Source organism: Myxocyprinus asiaticus, chromosome 8 (assembly GCF_019703515.2).
Source record: "Myxocyprinus asiaticus isolate MX2 ecotype Aquarium Trade chromosome 8, UBuf_Myxa_2, whole genome shotgun sequence".
NCBI classification, from domain to species: Eukaryota; Metazoa; Chordata; class Actinopteri; order Cypriniformes; family Catostomidae; genus Myxocyprinus; species Myxocyprinus asiaticus.
In genome coordinates, this window is record NC_059351.1 from 47,435,862 (window position 1) to 47,449,702 (window position 13,841).

The window sequence follows — 13,841 nt, forward strand, 5'->3', positions numbered from 1 at the left end:
GACTGGGGTGAAGGTTCATCTTCCAACAGGACAACGACCCTAAGCACACAGCCAAGATAACAAAGGAGTGGCTACGGGACAACTCTGTGAATGTCCTTGAGTGGTCCAGCCAGAGCCCAGACTTGAACCCGATTGAACATCTCTGGAGAGATCTGAAAATGGCTGTGCACTGATGCTCCCCATCCAACCTGATGGAGCTTGAGAGGTCCTGCAAAGAAGAATGGGAGAAACTGCCCAAAAATAGGTGTGCCAAGCTTGTAGCATCATACTCAAAAAGACTTGAGGCTGTAATTGGTGCTTCAACAAAGTATTGAGCAAAGGCTGTGAATACTTATGTACATGTGATTTTTTTTAATTTATTTTTTTTAATACATTTGCAGAGATTTCAAACAAACTTCTTTCACGTTGTCATTATGGGGTATTGTTTGTAGAATTTTGAGGATAATAATGAATTGAATCCATTTTGGAATAAGGCTGTAACATAACAAAATGTGGAAAAAGTGAAGCGCTGTGAATACTTTCCGGATGCACTGTATAATATAAATATTATATATTTAGATATTCAGATTGACATATACACTCACCGAGCACTTTATTAGGAATGCTATGGTCCTAATAAAGTGCCCAACGTGGTCTTCTGCTGTTGTAGCCCATTCGACTCAAAGTTCGACATGTTGTGCATTCTGCTTTCTGTCAGCTTGAACCAGTCAGGCCATTCTCCGTTGACCTCTCTCATCAATAAGGCGTTTTTGTTTGCAGAACTGCCACTAATTGGATGTTTTTTGTATTTTGTACCATTTTGAGAACACTCTAGAGACTGTTGTGTGTGTGTGAAAATCCCAGGAGATTAGCAGTTACAGAAATACTCAAACCAGCCCGTGTGGCACCAAAAATCACGCCACGGTCAAAATCACTGAGATCACATTTTTCCCCCTTTTTTTTTTTTTTATTTTCTCCCCTTTTTCTCCCCAATTTGGAATGCCCAATTCCCAATGCACTCTAAGTCCTTGTGGTGGTGTAGTGACTCGCCTCAATCTGGGTGGCGGAGGACGAATCTCAGTTGCCTCCGCGTCTGAGACCGTCAACCAGTGCATCTTATCACGTGGCTTGTTGAGCGCATTACTGCGGAGACATAGCGCGTCCTCGCACAACTCACCATGCGCCCCACCGAGAGCGAACCACATTATAGGGACCACGAGGAGGTTACCCCATGTGACTCTACCCTCCCTAGCAACGGGGCCAATTTGGTAGCTTAGGAGACCTGGCTGGAGTCACGCAGCACGCCCTGGGATTTGAACTTGCAAACTCCAGGGGTGGTAGTCAGCGTCTTTAGTCACTGAGCTACACAGGCCCCATTTTTTTCCCCTTTCTGATGGTTGATGTGAACATTAACTGAAGCTCCTGACCCATGTTTGCATGATTTTATGCATTGCTGCCACACGATTGGCTGATTAGATAATCGCATGAATAAGTAGATGTACAGGTGTTTCTAATAAAAAGCTCAGTGAGTGTATTGTATTATTGTGTCAGTCAAGAAATGCATTGATTAGACAATAGAAAATGTGGCTTTAGAAGTTAATATATTTTTGGCTTTATTCCCAAACCATTGACAAGTCCTACAGTCTACAGCAATTAATTTAGCATTTAAGTTTGTCAGTCTTTCCTGTTCTTCTCACAGGGTGTGTTCTTACATTCCATATCTGCTATTTTTTATTGTGGATTCATGTACTGGACACTTTTGAAGCATCTCTCTGGTTTTTAGCATCATAAATGCCTCATTTTTAGGATGCTGTGTCAGATTAAAAGTAGTTAAAACTTTGAAAATCGTGAGATCCCTATATTCTGTTGTGCTTCGCCCAGCTGTCAAGAATGCTTCCTGTGTCACCGCCTCTCATTCTGTGGCTTTGCTTCTTGTGAGGTTTGTTGAGGTGCACTGACTGCCCCCTACTGATGCAGCTCATAAAAACATGTACTTCAAGCTTGAATTGCTCAGATTGTATGACAATGTTTACTTTTATTGCGAAAATTACTAACGGGACAGGGGGCATGATTAATTGCTTTAATTTTTTAACACATTAATCACGCACTACATTAATGAGTTAAATTGACAACCCTACTTATGACACAACAATTTATATTATAAGCACTCGTTGCAATATGAAGACAAAACTTTTTAATTTACAATGTTGTGAAGATCTCAAAATATGACAATCTCTTCTGTTTGTTGTCAGGTGAGCCAGGCCAGGTTGGACCAGAGGGGCCTCCTGATGAGAAAGGTTCTAAAGGATCAGTAGTTGGGTTTCATCATAGGAAGAGAAGTCAAAGAGACCATTCACAAGGAACGGGCCACGCTATTGTATTCTCTCAATGTTATTTTTAATTGTCTTTGGCCATTGAGTGACTTCTCACTGCTTTTCAGCATCTCATCCCGCCATGTTTTTAATATGCAGTGTGAAGTGAAAAACAATGAAACTTTCAAAAATGCGTCCTAATTCTGTTTTGTCTTGAACGCATCCTTTGTGAACTAAGACTGCTTTCACACTTGGTTTGATTGCTTTGTCTGAACTCTTTTTTTAGAATAGTTTTGCAAATTTAACCAGATTTATACCAATTGCAAACCGCACTGTAGCTTACATGAACCATACCCCAGACCATTTCAAATGAACTCAGGTGCGGTTGGATAGTGTGCACACGTTCTGAAAACAGCTTTTGCCCTACTGTAAATGCATCAAACTCTGATGTTAAATGGACACCAAAATCAAAAACAGCATTTGTTCCCTTTAGAATCTACACAAATAGATTTAGAAAACAGCCCCTTCTGACTTTTATGACACACCTGGGGAAAAAAAAGAACAACCAATCATATTTCACTTTCAACAGGTGCACCAGGACCAGATGGTGTTAAATGAATTCGAGGTAATTTTTGAGAATTGTTTTTCCTCTCATGCTTGTAGTTTGTAAATTGTTCCTATTAATTTCTTCACTTGAATTAAAGGGGATCATGGTCCAGTTGGGTTGCCTGGTGCTCGGGGGCCACCAGGACCTCCTGGAGATGCAGGAATCCCTGGTATAAAAGAAAAGTTCTCCACCTAGACTGAATTAAATGAAAATAGTAGCTTTTTATGGTCTTTAAAGTAGAATTGTAAATTGAACATCTGAACATCTACAGGTACACCAGGACTCCAGGGACCACCAGGTTTGATTTAACTTCATTCTCTGCTACATATACTTAATACAGTTTACTTATTAGTGTTATTTTGGTGAATATTGCCAACAGTAACAGGCTTGCAGACTCTTGTAGACTAATCCTAAACCAGACACATCTGAGTCTTAGTTTCCTGCTATTTTTTTCTTTTACTGTATTATTTAACTGTAGGTTTGCCAGGCACCCCAGGCCAGCCAGGGCCTAAAGGTAATATTTCTTGTGATATTATTTTTATGCAATTGTCCATGTGTATAAATGCATTACACACATACAAACCAAAATATCATACATATCCAACATTATAAATTCTGTTCTGTCTTTAGGTGATACAGGTGAGCCTAGACGAGTTATTTCTGCAGGTGAGAGAAGACAAATGCTAGTACAAGCATCACTATCACTATTGCATATTCTAATGGTTTCTGATTTGAGTAAACCCTTAAAGGGATAGTTCACCCAAAAATGAAAATTCTCTTATCATTTACTCACCATTATGCCATCCCAGATGTGTATGACTTTCTTTCATCTGCTGAACTCAAATGAAGATTTTTAGAAGAATTTCTCAGCTCTGTTGGTCCATACAATGCAAGTGAATGGGTGCCAAAATTTTAAAGCTCCAAAAATCACATAAGTTAGCATAAACTCAATCCATCAGACTCCAGTGGTTAAATCCATATCTTCAGAAGCATCATGATAGGTATGGGTGAAAAACAGATCAATATTTATTTTTGTACTATAAATTCTCCCTGCTCAGTCAATCTCCACTTTAAATTTCACTTTTGTATTCTTCTTCTTGTATTTTTGGTGATTCACCTTATTCACGCATATCACCGCCTACTGTGCAGGGAGACAAATATATGATAAAAAAATTACATAAATATTAATCTGTTTTTCATCCACAGCTATCATATCACTTCTGAAGATGTGGATTAAAACACTGGAGTTGTATGGATTACTTTTATGATGCTTTTTTGCGCTTTTTAGAGCATCAAAATTCTGGCCCCCATTCACTTGCATTGCATGGACCTATAGATCTGAAATATTCTCCTAAAAATCATAATTTGTGTTCAGAAATAAAGAAAGTGTTACACATCTGGGATGGCATGTGGGTGAGTAAACCCTAAGTATTACATTTCGGCACATATTTGTTCAACACCATTTGAGCTATGGACATGAATGATGAAACATGTGCTGTCGCTTTTCTATGTGATCAGTACAATTTTCGAACCAGAATATCATATGGAGTGGCCTCTTTTGACTTTAGCGCCATAGCAACCACTCAAACATCCTAGCAAACACATAGCAACAAGTTAAAAACCTCCAGAAAAGCTTAGCAACAGCAAAGCAACACTGTGGCAACCACCTTTTAACAACTTTGAAAGAATATAAAATATTTCTTTAGAAAGTATAAAAACCCAGTTAAACATATATATTGTATATATTGTTTGTGTATATACACATTCCATATATTTATGAAGCCTTGTCTTTTATAAATAACAGTTTCTGGAGTTTCTTCTTAAAAGTCTGGCTCATTTGATGGTGACATCATTCCATGCCCTTTTCTCTGGTTCTAGATGGATCCAGTGCAACCACTGTGGGCGTACTAGGACCTCCTGGAGCTCCAGGTCCTGCTGGACCACCGGGGCTATCAGGTAACATCAGGGTGCTCATCATAGACATAATTTTTTTTTTTTACCTCAGGTCCCATTGGCCCTGCAGGGCTTCCTGGTCAACCTGGTAGTATGCTCTTTTTTTTTTTTTTCTCAAAACCAAAAATATGGAAATTTAAATGTTATAGTTTACTGATGTTAGAATCTCCATAGGTCCAAAGGGAGATCAGGGAGAGAAAGGAGAAGATGGCAAGCCTGGCACTTCAGAGACTGCAGAAAGTAAGTGTGATCACTTTCAAAATCTCCAATGTTTCACATTGTCAAATACTGTTGATTTGTACGAGTTGATATCGCCCAAGTAGACGGAGGAGTCACGTGGTACCTGTTACTTTTCTCAGCGCTGGCCAGGATGCATTAACTCACAGTAGTTTATTATTACAGGATGATGATTTTTTTTTTTAAATGCTTTTATAGATAATGCTGAGGCGGATTTTCATTCACAGGTATGAATCCTTGCAATTATCGGTTTTTATTAAAAATAACTATTCAGTGTGAAATGTCTCCAAATGAATATAAAGCGTTTTAGATTTAAATATGGACGCATGGACGATTCGGTGTTCAGAGCGTCAAGCGCCCCCTGCAGGAATAAAACTCACAAGACAGTCAGTGGCTGACAATGTGCAATTTTGGTCTGTAGGTCTGTTACCCACACAAAGCTTTTGTATGAATTTAGAAAAGATGAAATATAACACATGAGTCATATGTGGAGTTACTGAAGATGTTAAAGATGTCCATAGAAATGATCAGTTGTTTTTCATGGTGAGGAAAGCAGACAGGCATTTCATATGAGCAGGTAAGAATTGTAATTCTTTGAAAGGGTATATTTTTTCTGAAACATTAACCCTAATGCTTTTACTGAATGTTTGATATGATACAGTGGATAAATATTTAAGAGTATGCATTGAATTAGGGATGACAGGATTATACAGTTTTACTATTAACCGCAATTAAAGATATCATGGTTAATTTAACCCTAAGAATTTAGCATCTACGGTTAAAAACTGTGAAATGCTTAATTTACATGTGGCACAAATATTATATATAATGTATAAATATATAATATAAAAGAGTTTTATGTAAGATTTTGTAAGCCTAAATGGGAAAAATCTCATAACTATGTGGGTACTGGAAATGTTGCTATGGTTACGGACGGTGGCCGTGTGGTGATTTAATGGCCAGGTGTCGCACACTGAATGTAAACTTTCAATTCACGTGAAACTGAAGCTTAAACACACAAATTCCAAAATATGATAGAGGAATTCAATCTACCAGATTCATATCCATCAAAAAAGCGACTTAAATTGGCTGTTTGGCAGCATTTAAATGACTGACTGAAGACGACTGATGTAAAACAAGCAGACAGAAGTCCTAGAAAAAAGAATATGAATTAAAGATGCCACTTTTTGTAACGTTTAAGCGTGCTGACAGCGCGCTGTGCGTTGGTGTGCTATCAGCGAGTAAACTTTGAAAAGTTGCATCTTAAATCATCCTTAAATCAGTTGCATTGCTTCTGTACAAATTCACAGCATTCAACAATAAATGTCAATTTTAGTCATGATCGGACTTTAAATTGCCTCCTGTAAGCAATGTTCCCGTTATTGTTTGCCTCCTGTAAGCAATGTTCCCATCCAAAGGTTTGGGGTTGTTCATCGGGAAAGGAGGAAGCAGGAACCGGGTTAACAATCAAAAAGACTTTTAATAAACAAAACACAACATAAAACTGCTTTCCAGCATAACATAAAAGCGCACACACATGAACACTGCTGCATGCATCTCTCTCTCTCTCTCTCTCAAGAACTGGCATCCCCGGCTCCTCATTATCCCTCTCCTGGCTGATTGGGCTGATTCAGCACCGGGCATCCATTATTACGGCCCGGTCACGCCCTCCTCCTCGTCATATACCCCCAACGCCTGATTCAGGCTGGGGCAACCTCCGGCCTGACTTACTTCCCCCGCCCCCCGTGTTGCCCTTTCGGCCATCCTCCCACCGGCTGGTCTTCCCCGCCTACTGGGAATCTGAGTAGGATGAGGGGAGGGAGAGGGGAGAGAGAAAGAGAGAGCGGGAGAGCCCGAGAGAGAGAGAGAGAGAGAGAGAGAGAGAGAGTGAGAGAGAGAGAGAGAGAGAGAGGATAAAAAAAAAAACTCAGGGTCCCGAACACGCTGCCACATGCACTGCCCCCTGCTGCACTGCCCCCTGGCTGATGGCAGCAGGCTCTTTCACCTCCGGGCAGACGGCAGCGGTTCCTCCACCCCTGGTAGTTGGCAGCGGGTTCCTCTACCTCCTGGTGGACAGCAACGGGCTCTTCCGCCCCCTCGCTGACAGCAGCGTTGAGGACTCCATGGTAGTGTGTCTTCCTCCAATCCCGGGTTTCGGCATCAATGTGGCAAATCAGGTTCTCAAAGTGGAAAGGAGGAAGCGGGGACTGGGTGAACAATCCACACAGACATTTAATAAACACTTTTCAGTGTATAACAAAACAAAAACACACATTGCTTTTCAGCCAGCTTCATATAAACATAAACTGCAGCTCCACCTTATCCCTCTCCCGGCTGATTGCGTTTATTTAAGTATTTTTACACCGTGGCATCCCTACATTTTTTATTTATCTATGCATTCATTTGAACTGTTATTATGCATTGTGTAATGTGTTGTAATGAAACATTACCCCAAATTTAAAATCTTTCATCTCACTGTCATGCAATCCCAGATGTGTATGCCTTTCTTTCATCTGCAGAACACAAATGGATATTTGTTTAAAGAATATCTCAGCTCTGTTGGTCCATAAATGCAAGTGAATGGTGACCTGAACTTTGAATCTTCAAAAAGCACAGAGGCATCAATAAAGTAATCCATATGACTCCAGTGGTTAAATCCATGTCTTCAGAAGCGATATGATAGGTGTGGGTGAGAAATAGATCAATATTTAAGTACTTTTTTTATTTAAATCTCTACCGTTGACTAGCCCAACCAGTAGGTGGCGATATGCACGAATAATTTGAATTGCCAAATAACAGAAGAAGAAGAATGCAAAATTGAATGTGGAGATTTACAGTAAAAAAAATTGCTGAAATTTGTATCTGCTTCTCTCCCACACCTATCATATCGCTCCTGAGGACATGGATTTAAACAATGGAGTCTTATGGATTACTTTCATGCTGACTTTTGTGATTTTTGGGGATTCAAAGTTCTGGCCACCATTTACTTGCATTGTATGGACCAACAGATTTGAGATATTCTTCTAAAAATCTTAATTTGTGTTCTGCAGAAGAAAGAAAGTCATACACATCTGGGATGGCATGAGGGTGAGTAAATGATGAGAGAATTTTTTATTTGTGCAAATTCCGGTTGTAAAACATAGTGGAGCATGTCCATAGGAAATGTGATGAACTACACCTGTGGTTAATCAGCTACCTGTGTGAATCTGAGGGGAGCTGACTTTATGCATTCCTTAAAAAAGTAATTAATTGCAAAAATGGCACAGAAAAGTTAAGTTAGTACTGAGAAAATCATTATTTGTTTGCAGAGACCTCTTGGTTTGATATATTGTAATCTATTATAATTAAATTTGTACATTTTTAAGTGTGGCTCAAGTGTCCAAATATTTTAGGACCACAGTAATTGCTCTTCAGCTAGACAGATTATTTTACTCTGAATCCAGGTATAGGGTATAGGGTAATCCAGGTATAGGGTCACCTGGACCTCGTGGTAGTCCAAAAGGTACTATAGAACAAAATCAGTCCATGTCAGGAACAATACTGTTAGCGTGTCTCAATATAACTGTCATGTTAGTGTGTTAACTTAAAGAAATGTTCTGGGTTCAGTATAAGTGACAATAGGTGTGAGCCAAATTTTTTTTAAAACACACACTTTTCAAAAGTATAGCCACAAGACGTAAAGATTTTAGTGTGATAAAATTGCTTAACTTTTATCTGTATAAATTATAATTAATATTACAACTTTGTTGTCATGACGATGTAACACAGGCAAACCCTGTATTTTGGTAAACGCTGTAACGCCGGTAAATCCCTGATTTAATCACACTAAAGTCATGTTTACACATATAATGTTTACGTCTTCTGGCTATACTTTTGAAACAATGTATATTTTAATATTTATGGACTGGCCCCTATTTTACTTCCATTGTAAGTGCCTTAAGGTACTTTAAACCACTTTATATATATATATAAATAAGGGGCAAGTCTTAATTTTCTTTGTGATTATTAACATTATGCCACAAATTCTGTCAATTGAGCTTAACTTGTATTGAACCTGGAATATTCCTTTTAAGGTTATTGTTACATTGGAATTTATGTTATTTTTTTCTGCATCTATGCACTATATTTTGGTTAATATTTATCAAATATAGGGATGCTGGAGTCCCAGGGGCACCTGGAATTCCAGGATATTCCTATGGTTGGCAAAATATGTCTCTATAGTTCTCATTGTTCTCATTTCTACATAGACATGAACCTGGTCAAAACAAGCAACATTTCTTCATTGAGGGAAAAAGATTTTCATGTGATTGTTTTAGTAAGGTGGAGGATCGAGAAGCTCTCTGGGACCACCAGGTCCACCTGGACCTCCGGGGCCTCCTGGATCTCGCGGTTCTCCTGGTGACGGCTCATCAGATGCTGTTCAACAAATTTCAGACTACCTCAGAATTAAGTTTTAAAGGTGTGAAGAATGCTAAGGCACAATTTTCACTGTATGCATGACCATAATAAATCTAATCATGAACGATCTACATTCAGGAAATAATGATTTAATTATTTCCTTAAAACATGCGGCCTGTTGAGGAAATAATCTGCTTTTTTCCGAAGCCATCAGACTATATCTTCAGAAGCGACATGATAGATGTGGGTGAGAAACAGATCAATATTTAAGTCCTTTTTTGCTTTAAATCTCCACCTTTGACCAGCCCTGACCAGTAGGTGACTGAATGTGGAAGTGAAAGTGGAGATTTATAGTATAAAAGGACTTAAATATTGATCTGTTTCTCACCCACACCTATCATATCGCTTCTGAATACATGGATTTAACCACTGGAGTCATATGGATTACTTTTATGCTGTCTTTATGTCCTTTTTGGAGCTTCTGAGTTCTGGTCACCATTCACTTGCATTGTGAGGACCAACAGAGCTGAGATGTTCTTCTAAAATTTTCATTTGTGTTCTGCAGAAGCAACTACCAGTTATACTATGCTTGACAAAGGGGCTACATGAACCCCATCATTTTGTATTAAATAAATAAATAAACAAATTTGTAATATTTTATGTGTCTTTTATAGGTGATGGCATTAGAGAATACCTGACTGGTCCACCAGGTCCACCTGGACCACCAGGACCACCTGGATCAACCTCTGATGATGCTCTGGCTAACCGTGTTATTGACTACCTTCAAAGAAAGTGTCTAAAAGTGAAATGTTATATGACTGTCATTAAGAGGCTTTAACTTTGATTTCAGGGTTTCTTTTTTGTATTCTGTAAACTATTGTAACTTTCAACTAATCAACTCACACTTTTCACAATTCTACTTTATGCAACATTTAAAAGGAATCCAAACATTCTTTGGTTATTTATAGGAGTTGAGGTGAGACAGTATCTGATTGGCCCTCCAGGACCTCCAGGTGTCCCAGGTGGATATGGCTTTAACACTCAGGAAGTCGCTGGATGAGTGCTCAAGGTCATGAATGTTTGGTTAGATGTGCATTGTACAGTATAAAAGGACTTTAGATCATTAACCCCTGGCTCATGTGCCCTAAATGATATTGATAGCTACCTGTAAATGTTATGTGAAACAGTTCAGGTTTAGGGTTTGGTTTGATTAAAGTCCGTGGATTGTATTGCACACAAACATGAAAATTTATATCGTTTACTTACACTCACATTGTATAAAACCAGCATGACTTCCTTCCATGAAACACACAGGAGAAAATGTGAAGTTTCCAAAATAATAATCCATCCACCACAGCATCCATGCTCAACTCACCATGTGCCCCACAGAGGATGAACCACATTATGGTGACCATGAGGAGGTTATCCCATGTGACTCTACCATCCCTAGCAACTGGGCCAATTTGGTTGCTTAGGAGACCTGGCTGGAGTCACTCAGCATGCCCTGGGATTTGAACTGGTGAGCTAGTGAACTCCAGGGGTGGTAGCCAGCATCTTATACCACTGAGCTACCCAGGCCCCCCCCCCATTCCATGTGTTCTGAAGTCATACAATGAGTGTGAGGAACAGACCAAAACTTCGAGTCATTGATCACTCATAAGGGTTAATGTTGCGAGTAAATGTTGACAATTTTCATTTTTGGGAGAACTGTTCCTTGGATATTGTACAGGAGCACATATTATTAAAATATCATTTGATACTCCCATTTGTATCAAACCTTTTGCTTTAGGTGCTGGTTTCCAAGGTCTTCCAGGACCACATGCCTGTTACATTGTAATGCTCAAATCAATTTCCGATGGATAAAATCCATTTTTTTTTTCAATTAATATTCTGTTTCACTTAGAAACACATCACATTATAAAGGTAAAATGGGTTGCGAATGCCGTTCCATGTCCCCAGTTATAAGAGATACAGATTGCCTTTTTAAGTGGATCAGCGCTATTGTGCTGGTGTTTGTCTGATTATGATAAGTGTCTGGATTTAGCTTTGAAGCTTACATAAATTGTTAGTTGTTGTCAGTTTATATAGAGGACAGCAGTCTCTTTTCAGCAGTTTAATGGTGCTTTTTTCTTTCTTTTAAAGTTGATCCTGATGAGCGTTTGGATTATCCAGCCATTGCGAAGCAAGTCTCAGATTACATTAGGTGTAAATTTCCTTATGCACCAACATTAAAATGGCCTTGAAAAGGCATCTACCCAAAATATGGGTTGATACATTATGAACGTAGGAGTTATTTGTTCTCATACAGTATGTTTGCATTTTTTTCCACAGCCCACGGTTTGTTAAGAGACAGGGTTGAGCAAGACGGTGTAAAATTGATTCGAGGTCCACCTGGTCTTCCAGGTATTCCGGGAATTCCAGGGCCCCCTGGAACTCCAGGAATCAGTCCAGAATTCCCTTATGCCAACATGACTGAGATTGTGGACTTCTTCAGAGGCACGAATAAACTTAATTTACATTTTATAGGCTCTACTTGCATAATTTATTCTTGTGCTTCCTATAGAACATCGTATGATTGGACCACCACGTAGTCCTGGACAGAAAGGGGAGGTGGGATATCCTGGACCCAAAGGAGAGAAAGGTACATGTTACTTATGACATGTCAAATCAAATCAAAATCAAATCACTTTTATTGTCACACAACCATATACACAAGTGCAATAGTGGGTGAAGTTCCGAGTAACATAGCAGTCATGACAATGATGAGACACAGATGAGACCTATACCAATTTACAATAAACATCAGATTTACACAACACAATTTACATATCTAATATACACATAATTACACACAACACAATATACAAATAATAATATACAATGTACAGTTTACAATACATACAATATAGAATATTGTACAGTATACAATACACACAATATAGAATACACATTATACAATAAAAATAGTATATATAGTATATATAAAATATACAGTAGGTTGTATTGTACTGTATTGACATTCAGGCTGTCGGTTGATAGTCAGTTGCCAGTGTGTTGTTAAGAGAGAATATAATTTAAGACAGTCCAGTGTGAGATATAAGAGTAATAAAGTGCAGTGCTTATGTATATTGATCGTGAGAGATCAAGAGTTCAAAAGTCTGACTGCTTGGGGAAAGAAGCTGTCATGAAGTAGGCTGGTGCGGGTCCTGATGCTGCGATACCGCCTGCCTGATGGTAGCAGTGAGAACAGCCCATGGCTCGGGTGGCTGGAGTCTCTGATGATCCTCCGAGCTTTTTTTCACACACCGCCTGGTATATATGTCCTGGAGGGAGGGAAGCTCACCTCCGATGATGTGTCTCGAGGTTCACTTATACTATTAGTAAAGTTTTTTGCACAAAAAACAATCATATATTGTAAAACATGACCATTTTCCACACTCATTCTGACTCTCTGTCAGAAATGCTTGGTTTTGGTGCTGCTTCTCCTTTAAGCCTTGACAGTAAACGCCCACGGTTATGATTGGCTCTCTGCTCTTGACTGACCTTTTCTCTCTTCTTGCCATCTCACTGCTCACCGCTACTGGGCGGGGCTACGAAAGTGATAAGGTAAAGTAGGCTGCATTGATGTGTTGTTGTGTTGGCAGTCAGATGCAAATGGCAACAACAGTGTGACATCACAATGTGGAGGAAGTAGAGAATGAATGTTTTGGCAGCTTGGTTTCAACAAATGCTCTTTTCGCAGTCAGGATGAAGTTTTGAGTTCTGAAACTTACAGTGTTTTTATAGAATAATATATATATATATATTTTTTTTTTTCCTCATGTCATTACCCCCTTAAACTTTAAAATCTTTGGTTCTGTGACTACTGCATTCACTAGTTTATTTTAAATGGTCCAGTGGTGTGACATGAATTTTTATAAGTACTGGTAAATATTCCAAATATTCCATGTAGTCTCAATTAATCTGAGGTCATAAAGGCTGCATGCATTATAATTATAAATAATTAGCAAAATGCTGTTTTAAATGGAGTATAGCATGTGACATCACGTCAAATGTAAAAAATTATTAAAAGTATTTAATGTCAACAAATTTATGCAAATACGACTATTTTTCTTTTCCACAGGTGAGGCTTCATATGTAACTCGAAGCAGGAGGTGGCGCTCAGGAATTTAGACAAATGGCATCTTTTTAGTTACTTTTATGAGCTGCTAATGCTTAAAAATTCAATTCACAAAAAGACAGGTACATATTTCAAGGTAACCTATTTTTTTTTTTTTTGTTGTTCTAAAAATGCACTAAAAGTTAAATATCTTCACATTGAATCAACAAGCATTATACAATCAATTTCACCTTTA